At 35.8% G+C, this 18,443-nt stretch overlaps 1 protein-coding gene across 1 annotated transcript in view; it reads left to right on the top strand.

Moving 5' to 3' along the window:
• Positions 1–18,443, top strand: part of AVEN (apoptosis and caspase activation inhibitor) — an 87,515-nt gene that overhangs the window by 36,811 nt on the left and 32,261 nt on the right. The window lies entirely within an intron of this gene.

The following is an 18,443-nucleotide window of genomic DNA, read 5'->3' as shown; positions in this document are numbered from 1 at the left end:
TGACGTTTTTATGCATAATAGAGCCATTAATTATTTCTTCACTGCTGATGGACAGCAGTGTCTACTAGAAATAAAAAGCAGCAGATGATAATCCTGGGTTTGATAGGTGTTCTCTGTTTGAACAGCCTGTCATCAGAAATCGAATCCAGGAAAAAGCTGCTATTTTGGGATATAATCAGGTAAAAAGGACCAGAGATGTTTTGATGAGGTAGATATCACATATAGGGTTAAAAACTCTATTCAGGTTATGGTCTATTCATAGCTAGTTTTTTTATCAAAGAGATATTACAAAAGACTTGCTTTAAACACTGTGATTTGTGTTTTGTTTTATGTAGCCTTTCATTTGGGGAAATTGGCTGTGGTCTTTTGGTTTTTCATTTATAATGTGCAGATTAAGCCTACGCATTCATGAGGGGTTTGTATTTTTTCTTTTTTTTTTTTCCTGTACAAAAAGAAACTTTAATGTTTTTAGAAATGTTTTCCTAAGGACTGTGTATATGAAGAGGATGTTCAAACTCATTGCACACTTTGCATCTAACAAAGGCTTTCTGACTCACGAATCCATTTCTAATTAGTTTAGAAATGTAAATTGTCTGATTGAATGCTAACTGCTCTCTTGAGGTTAATATGTAGGAAAAAATATATATTGGAAAACTCATTGTAGTGTTGCATAAGTTGTTCATAGATCTGCCCTGAAATGTGATAGCTAAAATCTTCACTCACTGTACTGGTGTTGTTAGGGGCAACATCTGCAGATTGTGGGGAAAATAATGTAACATTTGGAACTTTTTTTTAGATTACAGTTCAATTTTTTTATCTCTTGGAACCTTATTTGCTGTAACTTTTTTTAATTTATCGAGAAAAGAATGTTTATAATCAGTGTATTTCTGTTTTGCCCTCTGTACATTGAAGGTGAAGGAAGAAGAGACTAAATAATGAGGGAAATGATACAGACAATTTACTTTACAACTGGGGTGGAACAGGAACCACACCAAAAATATGATGGGAGAAGGGGCTACTTCTACAGGTTTATACTTGTTTACTAGGACTATGAAGAATCTCTCTCATTACTTGCCCTAGTCTTGCTTCATTGAAACAGCAACCTTTGGAACGTTTTCCTTGTTATGAAATGAAGAGCATCTGGAAAAAGCTTTTTTTGTTTATCCAGTCAATAATAATGAGCACAGTTATGTCTTTATATCACATCAAATAACTTTTGGAATACCTTTAGCCTCTAGCATCTTGCATCCTCCCTAGCTCCAGACCAAATCCAAGCCTAGTAGCATATGAAGGCTGTAACTTTAAATCTAAGTTGTCAATCTTGTCTCTTTAGATAAGGAGTTGAGTTGCCAAGGATACAATGGGTACATGATGTAAAGTCCATGCTGAAAGCACTGGAATGAGGCATACTTTCTGAAATAATACTAACACTTTCTGTCTCATGATTTCTGTCCTCAAGCATACAATGCATATCTGGAGTTGGTAGCCCAAACTGAACTGAAAGTGCCCTAAATTTATTCTGATGTTTCATAAAGGTGCCGATTCTTAGGAAACCTTGCTAAGTAATTGGAATCTTGATGAGGCACAACCTTTGTCTGTGTATCAATGAGATAACTTCATGTGGTTTATATTCTTAGGTAATTTGTCAGGAGATGAAGAACACTGTCCCCAGTAAATGCTCTGTGATTATCCCCAAAAGAACTCCTGAAGTGCAAAATAATTGAGTCTTTTTATAAACAAAAATGTGCACAAGTGTGCATAATCTTAGAATTATTTTGTCTGGAAAAGACTTTTAAGATCATATCATCAAGTCCTACTCTTAAGCCACATACTGCCTAGTCCCTGTGTATCATATCTACAAGGTTTTTTAATATCTCCATGGATGATGACACAACTGCTTTCCTGGGCAGTCTGTTCCAGTGCCAGATAACCCTTTCAGTGAAGGATTTTTTTCCTGGAGTCCAGTCTAAACCTACCCTGGCACAACCTGAGACCATTTTCTCTTGTTTTATCACAAGTTACTTGGGAGAGCAACCATCACCTCACTACAACCTCCTTTCAGGTAGTTGCAGAGAACTATAAGGTCCTCCATCTGCCTCCTTTTCTCCAGGCTAAACAACCCCAGTACTATCAATCACTTCTCATAGGATGTGTTCTAGAGGCTCTTCACCAGCTTTGGTTTTGGACACACTCCAGCACCTCAGCACTTCACTACCTTGTAGATAGGGGCCCAGAACTTAACACAGTATTCAAGGTGCAGCCTCACCAGTGCCAAATACAGGGGAATTATCACTTCCTTAGCCCTCCTACCCATGCTATTTCTGATACAGGTCAGGATTCTGCAGGCTGCCTTGGCCACCTGGGCACACTGCTGGCTCATATTCAGCTGGCTGTTGATCGACACCCCCAGGTCCTTTTCCTCAGGGCAGCTTTCCAGGCACTCTTCCCAAGCCTGGAGCAGTGCATGGGGTTGTTGTGACCCAAGTACAGGTCTCAGCACAGAGCCTTGTTGACTCTCATACAAGTGACCTCAGCCCAGCAATCCAACCTGCCCAGGTCCCTCTGCAGAGCCTTACTACCTACAAGCAGATCCACAGTGCCACCCAACCTGCAAACCCAACTACAAACTTACTGAGGGTGCACTCTTGCCCACATCATTGATAAGGGCGTTAAAGGGAACTGGCCCCCATCCTGAGCTCTGGGAAACACTGCTTGTGACCAGCTGCCAACTGGATTGAACTCTATTCACCACAACTTTCTTGGCCTGGCCAGTATTTTATGCAGCAAAGTGTCCACCTGCCCAAACCATGAGCAACCAGTTTCTTCAGAATGCTGTGGGAAACTCTATCAAAGGCTTTTCTGAAGTCCAGGTAGACAACATCCACAGCCTTTCCCTCATCCCCTAGACTGGTCACCTTGTCATAGAAGGAGATTGGGTTATTCAAGCAAGCCCTGCCTTTCATCAGCCCAAGCTGACTGAGACTGATCAGCTGGGTTTCCTGCACATGCTGCGTGATGGCCCTCAAGATGATCTGCTCCAGCACCAAGGTCACACTGACAGGCCTGCAGTTTCCAGCATCCTCCTTCTGGCCCTTCTTGTAGATGGGGGTCACATTTGCTGACCTGTAGTCAACTGGGACCTCCCCAGTTAGCCAAGGCTGCTGAGAGATGATGGGAAGTGGCTTTGTGAGACTTCTGCCAGCTCCTGCAGCACCCCTGGGTGAATCCTATAAGGTCACATAAAACTTGTGTGTGTCTGAGTGGTGTAGCAACTCACAAACCATTTCTGCCTTGGATCGGGGGGACTTTATTCTTCTCCATGTCCCTGTCTTCCTGCCCAGGGAGGTGGGTACCTGGAGAACAACTGGTCCTACTACTTAAGACTGAGGTAAAGAAGGCAGTAAGTACCTCAGCCTTTTCCTCATCCTTTGCCACTATGTTTCCTCCTGCATCCAATAGAGGATGGGCATTCTCCTTAGCCTCCTATTGTTAGTAATGTATCTATAGAAACATTTTTATTGTAGTTTATAGCAGTAGCCAGATTAAATTCTACTTGGGCTTTGTTCCTTTTCATTTTCTCTGTGCATAGCCTAGTGACATCATTGTAGTTTCCCTGAGTTGTCTTTTTCTTTTTCCAAAGACTGTAAACTCTCCTTTTCCTGAGTTCCAAACAAAGCTCTTTGTTCAGCTTCTTCCCCACCAGCTTGTCTTTCAGCTCATGTGGACAGCCTTCTGTGTCTTTTAAGATTTTCTTCCTGAAGAGTGTTCAGCCTTCCTGGACTCCTTTGGCCTTCAGAGCTGCCTCCTAAGGGACTCTGTCAAGCAGCCTCCTAAACAGGCCTGAGTCTGCCCTCTGGAAGTCCAGGGTAGCACTTCTGCACATCCTCCTTACTTATCTAAAATTAATAACTCCAGGTGATTTTGTGATTGCTGTGCCCGAGGCAGCCTCCAACCATCACATCATGCACATGTCCATCCCTGTTCACAAGGCAGAGGTCCAGTGGGATGTCTTCCCTTGCTGGCTCCCTCACCAGCTGTTTTGGGAAGTTTTCTTCCACATATTCCAGGAATCTCTGCAACTGTTCCCTCTCCTGTATTGTATTTCCAGCAGACATCTGGTAAGCTGAAGTCTCCCATGAGAACAAGGGCTAGAGATTGTGAGGTTTTTTTCTTCCTTCTTTAGACCTAGGTGAACTGAGCTTTTTATAGGTTAGTATCAAAAGTATTCTGCTGTCCGAAGCCTGGACATGAGGTTCAACTTGGATAAAGCAGCATGTTAAAATTTAGGGCATGACAGTGATCCTTACATCTTGGAGTGCACCCAGAGTCTGAGATAAGATGATTGGTGTTAAGAACTCAGCCTCTGAGGATGAAGCTGGTTAGAATCTTCAGCTTTGACTATAGTACAAGGAAGATGAATTTTAGCAGAAAATGTTTTCTGTTTGGTCAAGCTACAACTGGAATATGCCATATATATAAGCTGCATAACTAAAGGGGAAAAACAACATCTCCAGTGGAGAATGTTTCTGGCATGTTTGAAGTAATAGAAGCTTCAAGAATGCCAAACTATAAACTCTGTAGGGCCTACACTCTCTGTCTTTTCTCTGGATGTCTACTGGGTGACAGTCAGCACTGTAGCATATGATGAGTTCTTGCAGACTTCAGTTATCTTGCACTCACAGAATGGTGTGATGGAGGGATTCCATGTCCAGAAATAACACCAGTTGACATAAAGTTCTCATAATTCTTAACTAGGAGTAAGGAATCACAAGGAACTGGCTGCATCCCTCTGCTTCATTTAATTTGGTTCACAGACATGTTTTATGCATTACTCTGATAACAGAAAAGTTAATTTGCAGTGAGGAAAAAGTCCTTTACTTCTCAGACTCTTTCAGTTCCTTCTGCTTCTTGAGTGGTGTTATGCTTGTACACATTGGAGGCAAAAACCTCAACTCCCATGTGGCTTTGACTAACAATGCATTGGAACTCTGCACCTAAGAAAATTAGTACCTGTTTTAAGAAGATTGCTCTTTAGAACTTGCATAATTAATTAGCGCAGAACTCATCTTTCTTTTAATTTTTTTTACATTTTAAATACATGAACATTTAAGGTGAAAGCTCACTGAAATTTCACTGCAATCTCAGTGAGATTTGATATTTATAGTAACTAATAGTATTAGTTTGCAAATAGTATTAAAGCATGTGCTATACTCTCCGCTAGTCCATTAATGATTAATAATTATTAATTCAAGTAGAGAGACCAAGTGTTACCCCTAATATACAAAAGTAATTTTCAAATATATCGGGGAAAACCATTTTTTCTGATAAAACTGACTGATCAGCACAGTCATACATCGATGAAAGGTTTCTACAATTTGTAAATGTGCATGGTTACCACAGTGTTAGTACTGCAAAAAATTAAAAAAATTAAAAGAGGACCCAGTGTTAGAGAACACTTCTAAAAATTTTCTTTCTGGATCATTTTTTCAAGTATTTATCATTTATTTAACAAACTGCAAATGGAAATACCATTTTTACTTTTTTTTTCAATGTTGTCATTCAGCATTTATAGATGTGTATGATTACATGTTTCAAGTAAGCTGATACCTGTAGAGGTTGCTTTTCAGAGAAAAACGGTGTATTTAGCAGAATTTTTAAATTGCTGAAGAGCTAATGTTCTGTAGAAAATGTCATAATTATTGTCACTTCTTTTGTTGCCTGAAAGCAGTTTTTTTTTTTTTTTGAGGATTCTGTTGTGACTTCAGCAAAAAATTATTTGTTATTGAAGATTAAATAATCGTGTTTTGTCAGTGCAATATGTGATTATCTTCCAGCTTAATTAAATTCATCAGCAAAACTGTAATTTGCAGTGATCGATACAGAGTAAATTGTATGTTTCTTAAAAAAATGATCAATAAATGCTTAAAGAAATGAAAACACTCTTCAAAGTTTTGGAGTTTTGCAATCAGTCAGATTATTAACACTGAGTAGTTTTTAATTTAAACTTAAAAACATGACAACGTAAATCTTAAAATTATTTTGAATTTAACTGGAATATCTGCTAGCTCTTAGTGGAAATAGATGCTTCTGTATTTCTTAAAATGCGCTGGTTCTTCATAAAATGGGTCTTCTGTCTGAAAATTGGTTTAGAACAAGTTCAAAAGAGAAAGGCATTGAGATAGCTTAAAAGGAAATGAGTTTTTGTTACCTAGAAAAAGAGTGAATATAAGTGCTCAGCACAACTCTTTACATGTCAGCATCTGAGACCTTTTGTGTTTCCTGGATTTTAATTATGGTAGTCAAGTTTAGACTTGAAACAAAGTTGCTTTAATATGAAATCCTGTGAAAAGAAAGAGGAAACAATTTGTTTTCCACTTTTCTGTTGGAAGTGTTGCTAGTATACCTAGTTGGACGGATTTTTTTTAAATAAAAATGTATAACAATGATGATGTAACAGTATTTCTAAGACTGTTGCTACTAACATTTTGTTGAAAATTTTATTCAGTGAAATTTGACTACAATAATACGTGCAATGAAACCTTTTTTTTTTTTTTTTTTTTTTTTTTTCTCTTTTTTTTTCCCCCAGAAAGGTAGCTACTGTACTGGCACAGGGTTTAGTTACTGTTTTCTGAATTGCACTTTTTGCATTTGCATGTATTAAAATGTGACTGCCTTGCTATGCTTTTTTCTCATTATATTAATACTGGCATCACCTACTTTCTGCTTCTGACTAACACAGTATTAGGAAGGATAATTAATGATTGCTTCATAAATATATTTTCTTCAATTATATTTTTAATGATGTTTTAAATAATAGATCAGTATATTTGAATGTGCTGCCTGATTTACTCAGATTATAGCAGGGTGCTGTTACTAAGCTATTCAGATTGGTAACAACTGTGAAACTGTATCAAAGATTGAACAATTTTGCATAATTGTGGTTTGTTAACTTGTGAAATCTGATGAATATGCACTCAGCTGATACTTTCCAGATATCTTTAAATTTAGCCTGGTTTTGTACACTAGTAGTATGTCCACACACCATATTGATTATGACCTTGGAATTAATTTTGTTTCACACTAATGTGGAACCTCTGCCCCTTCACCTCGTGTGTGCTATGGAAGTTTTTCTGTTAAATTTTTTTTGTTGCAAAGGTTAGGGGTGATAACACTGTGACCACAAACCTTCGAAGAGTTGGTGGAGGTGGTGACAAAGATTTTTAAGTTTGGTTTATGTTCACTCTTCCTCTTTCTCTCCCAACTTGATCATTCTAGTTGCCATAGCAACTTCATAATAGAGGCACATTTGTTGCTGTAGTTAAAGTTGTGTCAGCACTTCCATTATAAGCTACTGTTTTCAGGAATTTCTAAGTTATCCACAGGCTTAAAAATGACATACAGTAAGCCTATGTAATTGGTTTTACTGTATCGTACCAACTTTTTGAAATCTGCTGTTGTCTGATCTCTGATGGCATGTATAAAATACTGTATTATTTCAAGTGGGGTTTTTTTCTTTTCTACTGAGAAGTAGCAGAATATTTTTAGTGCAAACCTAATTTTAACTGGTTCCCATCTGCCAGAGGTATGAGAATCAACATGTTCTTTTGCTCTACCACAATGCTCCGTCACGCCTGTATCAAGTTAGACCCATCTGTTCCTGCTAGTTAAGTTTAGTGTGAATATGATGATGTTCTGGGAAGAAAAATATAACCTTTTTAATAAGAGAATCTCACTTATTAAGAAACAAGCGTTTGACATCTTCAATGCTTTTAAAATTAATTTTATGTTAAATAGAAAGTGTATTGTATGGTAGATGATTTTTGAAATGCAAAAAGCAAAGGAGGTGTCTACAAAAAAGCTACTATTGGAAAAAGTTGTAGACACGTTGTAAAATTTTAGTGGTGAACTGTGCCTAACTGTAGTGCAGCTTTCTGAAATCCAGAGATTGTTTAACCTGGAAAATTCATCAAGACATTTAAATAATTTGCCCAAGAGCTTTAAGAAGGGATTGTTCAAGAACTTCCCCCCACTCAAATTTTACATTTTTTAAACACATCAGTTTCAAGCAAATTGACAAGGCTCAGAACATACTTGACTCCATGAATAATTATGAGTTGTACACTCGTGAGGATATAGGGGAGGTTTGCATCCTTTTTTTTTTGTTATCCTGTATTATTGCCAAATGTTCTGCAAGATACTTGCCCCTAAGCCAAAATAGTGCTTTTTTACTGTGAGACCTCACTATGACAGTTCATTATACAAATTTAGAAACTAGTATATAGTATTGCTACTCAGAAGGAAACAAACTATCTTTTGCTTTTTAAAAAAAAAAAAAATTATTGTTTTTATTTTACTTTAAACTGAAGACTCGTTTACATAAAATTAATGAAGTATGAAGCAAGTATGTTCTTTGTTTAATTAATTGGTGAAACTTCACTGTAATAACATCTAATTGCAAGTATTTTGATTTTTGTATCACTTCAGTTGATTGGTGTTTGAAAAACTTACTATAGTAACCGTAGCTGTTCATTTCAAAGGCCAATTTCGTTGATTTTTTTTTTTAAAAGGAAAATCCTTTAAACTTTTAAAGTTTGAAATCTAATTAAACCATCCTATTTAGAAAGTCTTTTAATTATAACTCACAGTGAAGGAAGATGGATACTTCTCAACTAAGAAACAGAAATAACTATTTAAAAGCTCATTGATGTCTTTGGCACAGACTTTCTGTTTGAGTCTAGGCAGGTGAAATATTAAACCTGTTATTTCCTGTGTTTTACTATTCTTTTATTCCTTTGCTTTTTAATTTATTTTCCCCTTCCATTTCCAAAATTGATTCTGGAGTGCTTTGTTTCCAACATAATAAGACTTTAGATTGTACAGCTAAAAACCTATAAATGTCGCAAAACCCTCACCTAATTCCTGAAAAAGAAATTACTTTTAAAAAGCTACATCATGCTGATAGTTGTAATTTGTGTCTCTCTTTTTAGGTTTTACAGAAGTCTAGGTTTGTTTTCCCATCATCTTCTCTTAGTTTCTACTTCTGTTCTCTCCCAAGCCCACCCCTGAATTTTTGGAGCTTTGAATTTCAGAGTTCTTTTCCCTTCAGGATTAATCTTAAAATTTAGATTTATTCACCTTACTTGCTTTCTAAGTTTAGAGTTCTGTTTTGTTTTTTAAAATTAAAATATTTTCACCTCTGGAATTCATGGAACATTTGCATCTTTTGCAGATTTCATAGCTCTCAGAAGTGATAGTGTCTCATGTCCGAGACATCCTGCTTTTGAGTAAATACCCAAAGAGAATCCTAGCTTAATATTAACTTGGTATTTTTCTTCATAGTGCACTTTAGATGAGAGGAAATATTGGAAGGAATAGTTTAATATTGCAGGCTATGGGTAAACTATAGTCTGCCTGCATTTATTTTGAGATTTGTACTACATTTCTGTGGAGTTATTAAATTTACATTAGTGTAAAGGGTTTAATAGAAATTCTCTGTACCAAAGTTCTCTATCTTCTGTGAATTAAAATTAGGATAAAAGATGGTTTGATGTCAGTTACATTTTGAACCAGCAGTATAGCACTAATAGAACAAATGAAGACTGGGTAGTTGGTGTAAATTTTTGCAAAGGTTCTTACAAACTTTTGTCAAAGATATGTGCTGTGTGGTTCTTTAATGTATTGGAGATTGGGTAACCAAAGTATTATGTACTTACGAAGTAAGTAGGTTGTATGAAGGGTGGTTGTTTGGTTTTTTTAAGTCCATGTTTTGCAAACTGTAATAATAATTATCCATAAATGCCTAGGTACGTATGTCCTGTTTCCAGAAAGCTATCAGCTATAGGTCCCTTGTCTTCTCACTTCATGTCTTACACAGTTTTGAAAAAAAATTCCTTTCAAAAGTGCTACATGGTTGCAAAATTACTGAGATGAAAAGAACCTTTTGGATATTCACTCATGTTAAATATTTGCCTTCTATTTAAAGGTTGGAATCTAGTTAATTATAAAGTGAATTAATAAATTAATATTAAAAAATATTGGAATTTTCTTTTACTCTTTCTAATTATATGTGATACTGTCCATTAGTCTATTAAGTAAACTTCTTTGGTTTAAGTATCTTAGTCCTGTGATTTTGGCAGTTTAAAAACATCTACTGGAGACTTTGCAAGGAATAAGAATAAATGTACTCATGAATTCACTTTCATGGGCTGGTTAACAAACAGTTTGAACAAGATCAAGAAAGTTTAAAGGAGAAAAAAATCAAGCACTGCTCTTATTTGAAAGGTGAATATCAGTGAATAAGGCATCCTTGACAGTACATATTGAAAGCCAAAAAACCTGGAAAAGGTGAGAAGCTTTCATACATCCCTGAATCATGACATACACTGTTTTGAAGGTTTATGTGGATGGAGGGGTGTTCTTTGTTGATAGCTTGGTTCTTTTGCATTTTAGTCAACACTTTAGTATTTCATTAATGAATTCTGAGAGTTGAGCTTTCTCATCTTTGCCCACCTGTGGAGGAGGGCTCAGAATTCTCTACTCATGAGGAGGAGAAAAAAAAAAAAACAACCAACAGGAGAAATGCCTTTTCTAAGGTAATCTATGAAAATAGGTTTTGTAAGAGTTTTTTGTTGTGGAGTTAGGAACTGGCAGAAAATGGTAGAACACATTTACAACCATTTATATGAGATTCCCCATTTATATGAGATTCCACATTGTAACTCTCAATTAATGAACAGTTTTAAAATAATGCTAGAATTTTGAGAAATATTGTATTTTGGTACTAGACATATCTTTATGATTTTAAGGATGTTATATTTGCAGGAACTAAGGAAAGGAGGGAAAAATAGATTATAGTGGATATTGTTTGCAATGTAGTCCATCAAATAACAGTCTGCACTTCAACATCTGAGGAGGGCAAACTATGCTGTATATAATGCTTTGCTTATCTGTTTACATGCTGGATGTTTTAATTATGCTTGGTTACAGTTTTTTGAGTTGCATTTTTATAAGTTTGTCAGTAAAGATGTTTGAGTAGTGTTGTGGTGATGCACATAACATTTTCAAAGTTCAGTTTGAGCACGCAGCTCTTGATTTGTTACTGAAACTACAGGTCAAAAAGCATTCTTATGCTTTCAGTTGTTGATCAGTGGTCAGTGCTCCTTTCTACATTAGGGCAGGGAAATACCCAACAACTTTTCATAATTATCTAGTAATTTAAATCACACTTGAATGTAGTTCTCTTCCATTTCCTTTCAACTGGGAAATTATGAAAATGTTAGACTTTGTTTTTTCAATATGTGATTTTTTGTGAGTGCCTCAATGTATGAATGCATTTGTCACTTGGATTATGAATATTATGCATTTTGCTTCATCTCAGCCTTATTTTTATGGAATCTTTGTGTTTTCTTTCAATAACACAAGTGTCAAGTCTCGGGACCACAAGACTCATGCTTCTTTTACTCATCACATGATCCCCTGCCACACTGCAAGCATTCTCCATGCTGGCAGCAAAAGACTGCAATCTCAGTACCCTTCTGTCAGGCAACCTGTGAAGTGTACTTGGGTAGAAAATGAAAGATTTTCAGACATCAAGAGCTGGATGAGAGGCAATAGGGTTGTGCAGAAGCACAGAGAAAGCCTCAGGCCACATCTTGAAGTTGCAGAGACATGTGTCTAAGGTGGGGTGATACAGAAGTCTGCCTGTATTATCACTGAACTGGCTTACCCATTCCCATTGTTCAACCTGCAGGCACCTTCTACATTTGATTCTAGTATTCTTCAGAGAATTGCTTTGTGGTAGAGCCTGTCTTGTTGATTGACACTTTAAAAAGAACATTAGAATTCAAAACTTGAAAAATAATGCATATATTCAGTTGAAATGTCTCTGACCGAGACATGACCAGCTGTATGATGATAAGAAACAGGAGGTTAAGCTGTGATTCTGTTCATCCTGAGCTTTTGAGTACCTTTGGAATTGTCAAGCTTTGCTTCCTGCCAGGTATTTGAATGGAGAAGGTTCCAGGAAGGTCTGCCTCTGATGGAACTGGCTGTAGTAGTTTTGTTGCTCCATCCTTGTTTCTCTGAAGTGTTCTATGATCTGCCTTTTCAGTGTGGTGTGTCTTCCCAGTCATCTATTTTTTGATATTTCAATTAATGTTTTTGAGGTAGCTAGTTAGGAGTCTTTTCCTTTTTTTTTTTTTGCCCCCTTTGAGGGGTGGAGGATGGGAAGGGTATTACAGTATTGTGAATCAACAGAATATGTTCAACAGAGAGACACAAAAATAAGAAATGAAATCTTAGAATATAGAAGTTGAAGGTTATCTGTGTCCTTAAGCTTTTATTTGGCTGGTCCAGGAAATGTAAAAGAACCACATTCTAGAAGTAATTGAAGCCTGTGAAACAGGTGCATGTTTTTTCAGTACTTCTAGGAAAAGATCAGAGGAATGAGAGCAATTTCAGGTGCTTTATCAGTCAGTGAGGCACTAAGAATATTTTGAGACAATTTTGTGTATTATTTGAAACAAAAGATGTTTGAGTGACTTTTTTTTTTGTTGGATCTGTGGATGGTAATTCGTGCTCCAGAGATCTACTTCTCCATCATTCACTTTGTTGTTACCTCAGTAAGAAAACCTGCAAAAAAGATTTAAAATATATTAGAAATATCTTTAAAAAAACTTAAATATTTTATGGCTGACAGAATTTTCTGCCTGGGAGGAAAAAGTGCTGTTTGTTTAGCTAAGATGACATTTGCTTCCAGTAGCCTGAGAGAGATGGTGTCTGAGCTATCTGTAGAAACACCTTGGTGAACAACCTCAGCTCTGAAACTCATCCAAATGAGAATGGCTGAATATAAAATTCACTTCTGTTACAAAGCATGGTTTCTTTTCATCTACTCATCTACTTCTGAAAGGAAAAGAGATGATGAATGTTCTGTTGGTATAACAGAATATAATTGTATAATCGAAATGAGAGTCATTAAAAATATATGCTGAACATGTTGATTTGAACTTTTAAATTTCCTATGTGTGTTCCAAATCACTGTAATCTATGCAAATCCTGGTGGTAGGACAGCTTCAACACATATTGTAGCATTTTGAGATAATCAGTAAGTAGACATTCCAAAATGTTAAACCTCAATTAGAGAATGGAAACAAAATATCATGGGGATTTGGAAATCCTTAATTGGATGCACTTGGAGTAAGCAAGCGCTGGTTTTGGTGAGAAGGATGCTCAGAAAAATTACATTGGTGTAATCAAACATAGAAGGCTTGTCTCAGGTAAGCCTTAATCATATACTGCTTATAGTAACATTGAAATAATATTTAAAGTCTGAAATAGCTATTTTCATAAATTTTATAATTTACACTTGAATTTATACTTGAATTTATACTTGTGTAAGAACTATAACTTTGTGGTGGACTTGCAGGCTGCTTCTTTAGTGAATAATGATGCATGATGATGTTATTAGAGGCAGTACAAAGAAAAAATATCTTGAAAGCTGAAAGTAAATATTAGCTTTTAGTTCTTGTCTTGAAGCTGTTCAAGGGTTGGGTTGTGTTTGATTATTATTTTTTTTAAACAAATTAAGATTTTAATCAAGTCTTGTTTTATGTCACTAAGAAAAGCTTTGGATAGAGGCAGTTCAGGTAGCTTGCAGCTAGGAATTCTGTGAATGTCACTGTTGCCCAGTAAGTGATTTTTTTATTTGTTCATTTATTTATTCTTATGATCGTGTACTTAAATAGAATGGAAATGGTGATGCCCCTGGTGGAATATTCTAAGAAAATTAGATTTTAAAAAAGAAGTAGTTTATTTATGCTTTTATTAATAAAATAAAATAAAAAAAAGAAATTAAATAATAGAAAGCTGTAATATTAAACATTTCTTCTGTAAGTATGACAGAACTGATTATTTTCTGGTGTAACTGGCTGCATTTTAGCAGCAGTAATGCCCATCTGCTTCTCAGGGTTTCTTGGCAACTTCAGTGCACTAACAGTTATAAATGCTTCAAATGATACTACAAGTTGTATAATTTTGTTTTACTTGAGCCCATATTGGAACACACTGTTCTAACAAACTGGAACTAGCTATAATATGTGGGGTTTGGGGGGTTTTTTTGAGAGTTTAGTGCTGAGTTTTCTCAACATTTATGACTAAATATTAAATCTCTTACTTAGAAACCTTGGCACTCAGCACAAAAAGAAAAAAATGAACTATGGTAGAATGCATTGAATTGTAAAATGCTGTTTCTTTGTGGCTGTGTCTTTAAAAATATGTATTAATTTATTGCCCAGCTAGACGATTACTGTAATTCTGTTTATCATTACAAAAAAATAAGATGATAGGAGTTTTTTCCCCATAATTATGTTATCTTCCCATTTTTGTCCTGTTGTTCCACAACTGTCATTTTGGTGGAAAACCCAGGAAAATAATTTGAGAGTGGACTGGAGAAAAAGAGGAAAAGAAAATGGATGCTTTTTAAAAAACATAAAAAACACAAACTACAGAAACTCTGAATTTGGTGTGGTAAAAGGAGAGTACTCAGTAATTTCTAAACCAAGTACACAGGGTTTGATACTTTTAGTAGGGGTAAAAGAAAGGAGGTGATCCTGGTGACATCAAGGAACAGAGACAGAGCCTGTTGTGGCAAAAACAGCAGAGGGGAAATATGAAAGGATCTAGCATTCGAGTCATTAAACTCCTATTATTTTCAAATCTCTTCCACTAGTTGTGCTGTAGATTTTTGAACAAATATAAGCAAAGAAAATGAAGAAGGGATTGTCCTGCTGAGCAGAGGGCAAAGTTCTCAGCAAGTGAAAACAGGAAACTTTTTTTTTCTTGGAAGGTTTTTTTTTGTTGTTTAGTTTGGTTTTGTGTGATTTAGGGGTTTTTTTGTTTTGGTTTGGTTTGTTTTTGTTTTATCATAAATGCACACTAACTAGATTCCTTCTGACTGGATAACTAACATATTTGATAGTACTTAGAAGAAGAATCTACTTGAGAATTCTGTAAATGTTGTCACGTTCTGATGTCCACTTAGTTGATACATGAGGCAGGAGAGAGTCTCCTTCTGTTGTGACCACTCATGGAGGTCAGGTACTCTGAGATGGACCATCAGTCTGAACAAGTACAACTGCTCCAAGGTTGTAAATGAAAACAAGGTCAAATGGGGGATTTAGCCTTTGCACATTTGACAAGAGAAACTGAATGGATGTTACATGATCATGGGGTCATTCGGGTTGGATGAGTCCTTAGGAGGTCCCTTGTCCAGTCCCTTGCACAGAGCACTCAGCTGCCTTGGATGCAGTTGCTCAGGGCTTTATCAAAGAATCTCAAAGCTTGGCAAGGACACAACCAGCTCCACTGCTCGACTCACTTTTGCTTATATCCAGTCTGAACCTCTCATTTCAGTTTATCCCTGTTTTTCTTGTCCTTCTCCCAGTGCACATTGGACAGCCTGGCCTCATCATCTTGGTAATTCCTCTCTAGGTACTGTCAGGCTGCTGCCCCAAAGCCATCACCTGTGGGAGCTGAGCAAGGCTGATGCCCTCCTCCTCCTCTCCTCACAGGGTGAGCACTCCAGCCCCAGCCGTGCTGGTGCCTCTCTGCTGAACCTGCAGCAGTTTATTAGTGCCTGTGCTGAGACCTAAAACCGAGTACATTATTCTCTGTGTGATCCAGTAAGCTCTGAGGGAATACTGCTGGCTCCTGTGCAGCATGCAGGCTGGACACATCTTCACTCTGTAGACCAAGAGTAAGGTAACAAGTGTATTGCAGTGAGAGATTTTAAGGTAAACATGGGGAAAAGAAGTAATACTGATAATGTGAGAACAACAAAACATTTTGAGTAAATTCTCTAAGACACTGGGGAGTATCTGTCAATGAGGATCTTCTATGACCTTAGAGAGACATCTTCCAAGAATGGGGTAGCAATAGGTGAGCCTGCTCGGTAGGGAAGAAGGTTTGGATGATCCCATGAGGCAGGTTCAAGTCCAGTGATTTCACAATAGTCTGAACAGGAGCAGAAAACCCCTAGATTTTGTAGTAGTTATTTAAGCTAACATTGCATGAAGAAATTATGTTTATATAAATGAGCTTAGGCCTACACACTATGAGCTGTGTAGAAATTCAGAGCATGTGTCACCATTTCTCTTCAGCATTCTAATTCAATGTGTGTATCTTAAACTGGTGAAGAATTTAGGTTCAGTCCTCATGCAAGGTTTATTTAGCAGAACCCTTTTATATTTCTCACAGTTAATGATTTAATTATTATAATATTCTTACCTGTTGTTCTTTGATTATATATTAGAGTGTTGCCATATCCCTGACAGTTGGAAGAAGAAACAGCCCATGCCTCTAGTGGTCCTAGAAATTACCACTTAAACTCTTTTATGTTTCTAATCAGGATTTGCCTTTTAAAGATTTATTTCAGAATGAGATAGGATATATTGTCATCTTATTAAATCTTCTTGCAGTTAATAACCTGTAATGCAGTGGGCATGATTTAAATTGTACACGTGATTATAATAAAGAGTACAAGTATCGTGGTGATCAAATAAAATTAAATTATGTACTGGGCTTGTAGATGACTGTGTAATTACTGTATATTAAATGTTTTGATTACAAAGCAATAAATAATCTTTATTAGAAATCTTTATTAGAAATTAGGAGCAATCTCCCTTGTAATTTGTGTCCATTTAAGTGACAGACTTTATTTAGCACCAACATATGTATCAAAAATAGAAATTATGTATGCTGTGCAGGAGTTGTACTTCAACAGGGTGTTTGTCTCTAAGGAAGCAGAAATGTGCCCTGGAAAAGACTTCTCTTCCCTCCATAACTGCTACCAAAACCCAAATCAAAAGACATCTGTCCCATGAGTGTGTGTGTTCTGGTGTGTTTGCCAGGCTCTGCTGCTGCTATCACTGCTCAGGCAATATACATGCACTAGTGCTTGTATTTAGGTAGATATTAGAGAGCAATACCAAAACAATAGAACATAAGACTAAAAATCTGTTTAACACTTCATTCCTTCCTGGGCTCCCCATATTAATAATTCAAGTCAATCAATACTTTTTTCAGTCTTAAGAATCCTTTAGTTTGAATAAACATTGATAGACGTTGCTTTTGCTCTACTTGTATACTCAGAAACTCTTTAGTATGAATGTATCTGAAATAGCCATAAAAAAATTAAAAAAAAAATAAATAATTTTTTAAAATAAAATTAATCAAAAATACAATTTTTGCTTTTGGGAAATTCAGTATACTTCTGTACTTTGCACTACATCTTAAATACTTAAAGTCTAGAGATATAATTCTGCTTTGTATGTGAATTCTTGTCTTTGCGTGAATAATCTTGCTGACTATATATATTATATATTTGGTTTTTTAATATTATATATGTATTTACCTGAGTGTTCTGTTGATGTTACAGAAAAAGTGAATAATTCACCTCTGATTCTGATACAGAATCATATTAAAATACAAAGCCATACAAATAGGAAATAAGTTAAGGATGCATTCTATGTTTGTGCATCAGTTAATGTAGAATTTAGGCATATTGCTTATTTTATTAGTATTAAATGTGAATTTAAGGAAGCTATGGTGCTGTGTGATTAATCTAATTAGAACTGTCAAATATCTGTACTAAAGCAAAATGAAAAACGTGTAATAACTGCTTTTTTTTCTGCTGCTTTCTGATCCTCTCCTCTTGCAATTTGTATCTATAGCTGTGTAAAATGAGAGACTGTTAGGACTGTAAATATGCTTTTTATCTCTGACATGTTTCCTACTGGTTGCTTGGTTACCAGTACTTTGCTACACAAACGTGCAAGATACTCATTCTTCTGTCTTAACACTTTGAGCTTTAATGATAAGATTAGAGATCAAAATTCATGGTTTATTTCTCTGCATCTAGCTCTTAAGGGTTAAAAGACTTTCTGTCCTAGAAGATTTAAAAGTAATTATGCATAATTTATTGACTTCAGATGGAAGAATAGGATAATCCATTATGTATGTATGAGTCTATCTGTTGTGGGTTTTATTGGTTTTTTATTATGTTTTTTTTAAGTCAGAAAAAACTGCAGAGATGAGGACTGTTGCACATCATTACTTCTAGTATTTAATTTTTTTAATGACTCATAAAAATAATAAAATAGATTGCAGATGGTGAAAAAGTAAAACTAGAAGAAAGTCTTAAAATATAAATTATAATATAGAAATGAATTTTAAATATTTATATAAATATATCTCCTCCACTTGAACAGTGTGGACATAATTTAAGGAATTTGTTACAGTTTTTGCAGAGTTTTTATTAACAAAGATGTAGCTTTTAAGTTTTATCAATTTGACATCATATCCATTATTTTAAATGTTTTCTTTTCCTTTTAAAATGTGTGTGTGTGTTAATTTCTGGTCATGTCTATATACCAACCAGAACAGAC

The sequence above is a fragment of the Heliangelus exortis genome, chromosome 5 (assembly GCF_036169615.1).
Source record: "Heliangelus exortis chromosome 5, bHelExo1.hap1, whole genome shotgun sequence".
Lineage (NCBI taxonomy): Eukaryota > Metazoa > Chordata > Aves > Apodiformes > Trochilidae > Heliangelus > Heliangelus exortis.
Note: the sequence above shows the minus strand (reverse complement) of the source record. Positions and strands in the feature narration are given on the sequence as shown.